The 3,188-nt window shown below is 37.0% G+C and overlaps 1 protein-coding gene across 8 annotated transcripts in view; it reads left to right on the forward strand.

The window, feature by feature from the left end:
• Positions 1–3,188, forward strand: part of Dmd (dystrophin) — a 2,621,826-nt gene that overhangs the window by 923,707 nt on the left and 1,694,931 nt on the right. The window lies entirely within an intron of this gene.

Here is a 3,188-nt window from a genome sequence, read left to right on the forward strand (position 1 = left end):
ACATTAGAGATGAATACTAGGCCATTTCTTTGGGTCAGTAGATCTAAGAAGTCCAAACCTGGATAAAATATTATTCANTCATTGGGAACTGACCACATCTAAATTGTTAGCAATGGTAATGAAAATTTTACCCATGCTGAGAAAATACCACAGTTAAGACAGTATTTTGTTTTTCTCTTAGGTGGTATATGTCTGAAATCTTTCTTCAATTCCTTGAATGTAAGATTTTCCCCAAATTAGTACAGAATGAAAAAGGGATGGGATATTCTTGGGTGTGTGTTGAGAAGGAACAATTGTGGTCACCTGCAGCATGACAGTAGGGCAAGCATTTAAGACAGCTTTAGAATAAAACAAGTTAACAGGTAAATCCTATGGTTTAAGGATATGTCTAGGGCTAAGTGGGTCTACAATGCACATGATCCTAGAGCAGGTGTTTTAAGAGATTGAAAAAGGACAATGTAGTGAGGCTGGATTGATAGTAGGTAAATTTTCCCAGAGTACAATGATTCTCTTACATTAATTCATATGGGTTGAGGATGAAAGAGTTTCAGTGTCAGGACTAGTGTGAGTTGGGGTTACAATTTTTGGTTTGAGCCTTAAGAAGGTGAAGTTGAGAAGATAATGCTGATAATTAAAATTTAAAACTAATCTATCATTTTTACTTTCTCTGACTGAGGGAGGCCCTGAATATGGAAGCTCCACAAAACATATAAGGACCTAGAACCATACTGATTTTAGAGAGTTACACTTGTCCATTTTCTGGTTGCATAGATCTAGGAAGTCTATTCCTGGATAACATTTTCTTCTTCACCTTGGAACATACCTCATCTATAGTCTCAGCTGTGGTAGGGAAACTTTTACCCATGCTAAGAAAATATCTACCTTAGTAAGGAGATATTTGTGGTTTTCTGTTATGTGGTATATGTGTGAAATCTTTCTCCAGTCCTCAGTTGTAAGATTTCCCCCAAAATAGTATAGAATGAAGAAGGGATGGGATGTTCCTGGGTGTGGGTTGAGGTGGTCACCTGCAGCATGACAGTAGAGTAATCAGGTAAGACAGCTTTAGAAAAACCAAGTTAACCTGTGAATCCTTTGGTTTAATGATAAGTGGAGGTCTGAGTTAGCTACAATTCACAAGATCCCCATGAATGTGTTTTAAGAGAATGAAAAGGACAAGTAATCCTGTATGGGGAGTGGATCTAGAATATGCACATTCCTCGGGAGTTTGAAGATTGTCATTAACTGACATAATGATGGAAGAGGCTCAGAATCTGTCCCAAATTGATTCCGGGTTTATAGTTTGAGTTCAGGGAAGGTGAAGTTCAGAAGTTTATTGTGGTAAGTAAGATTTAATAAGGTTATCACCATTTTTTTCCTTAGGACTGTGGGAGGTAGGGAATATGGAAGGGCCTCTATACATTTAAGAACCTAGAACTGAATTGATGTTAGAGATGAATAGTAGGCCATTTTTTTCGGTTGAATATATCTAGGAATTCCAAACCTGGATAAACTATTGTTCATGAGCTGGGAGCAGATCACATCTGCTATCTCGCCCATGTTAGGGAAAATTTCTACCCATCCTGGGAAATTATATACCATAGTAAGTATATATATATATATATATATATATATATATATATATATATATATATATATGTGATATATATATATATATATATATATGTGTGTGTGTGTGTTTCTAATAGGTGGTTTGTGTATTAAATATATCTGCAAGCCCTCTCCTATAAAGTGATCTTAAATATGTATAGAAAGTGGAAGGGATGGGATGTTCCTGGGTGTGAGGCTTAGGAGGAACAAGTGTTACCTGCATCAGGAGACTGGAGGGAGCTGGTAAGAAATCTTTAGAAAAACCCAGTCAACAGGTGAACCCTTTGTGATAGGATCAGTGGAGGGCTGAGGGAGGATAAGTTGTACATGATCCCAGAGATAGTGTTTTAAGTGTATGAAAAAATGCAAGTAATCTTGTAGTGGGGTTGGAGTGTGTGGGTAGAATTTTCTCAAGAGTAAAAAGATCCTCTTAAATTAATTCATATGGGTTAAGGATGGAAGAGGCTCAGAGTCTGGCCCAAGTGTGAGTTCAGGTTAGAGTTTTGGGTTTGAGTTCAAAGAAGGTGAAATTCAGAATATACTTCTGATAAGTAAGTTTTAATATGTTTTTAACCCTTTTTACTTTCTCTGAGCACTGTGGGAGGTAGGGAATATGGTAGGGCCCCTGTACATCTAAGGACCTTGAACAGAGTTGACATTAGACATGAATACTAGGGAATTTTCTGGTTGTATAGATATAGGAATTCTAAACCTGGGTAAAATATTATTCATGAGCTAGGAAAAGACCACTTCTGCAGTCTAAGCCATGGTAGGGAAAACTTCCACCCATTCTGCGAAAGTATCCACCATAGCAAGAAGATGATATTTATGTTTTTCTGTTAGGTGGCTTATGTGTTAAATCTATCTGCAAGTTCTCTCCTGTAATGTGATCCCAAATTAGAATAGAAACAGGAAGCTATGGGATGGTCCTGAGTGTGTGGTGAGCAGGAACAACTGTGATCACTTGCATTGTGCTACTCGAGTGAGCAGGTAAGAAAGCTTCATAAAAAACAACAACAACAGTCAAAAGGTGAATCTTTTGATGATAGGATCATTGGAGTGCACAGTGAGGAGACAATGTTTTCACAGATAACATGTCTCTGTGTACAGTATTAAGGGCAAAAAATTGGCATAGAAGAATGGTTGTAAGAACCAATAGAGTGGTAGTGACCCAATGTGAAAAGATATGTTATCAGGAAGGATTTAACAGCTAAAATTGGGTACATCAAAATACATTTTCAGTGCTTACAAGTTTCAGAAGATAATGAGAAAAGACTGATAAATTACATTTAGAGCAGAAGAAAAATTTAAACAAGTCACTTAAGAAAAAATTATGGGGTAGTCTCTGGATAGTCCATCCTTTCATCTTAGCTCTAAATTTTGTTTCTGTACTTATATCCCTTCATTGGTATTTTGTTCGTTATTCTAAGGAGGAATGAAGTATCCACAGGATGGTCTTCCTTCTTTGTTTTCTCGTGTTTTGCAAAATGTATCTTGGGTACTCTTAAGTTTCTGGGCTAATATCTGCTTATCAGTGAGTGCATATCTAGTGACTTCTTTTGTGATTGGGTTACCTCACT

The sequence above is a fragment of the Mus pahari genome, chromosome X (assembly GCF_900095145.1).
Source record: "Mus pahari chromosome X, PAHARI_EIJ_v1.1, whole genome shotgun sequence".
NCBI lineage: Eukaryota > Metazoa > Chordata > Mammalia > Rodentia > Muridae > Mus > Mus pahari.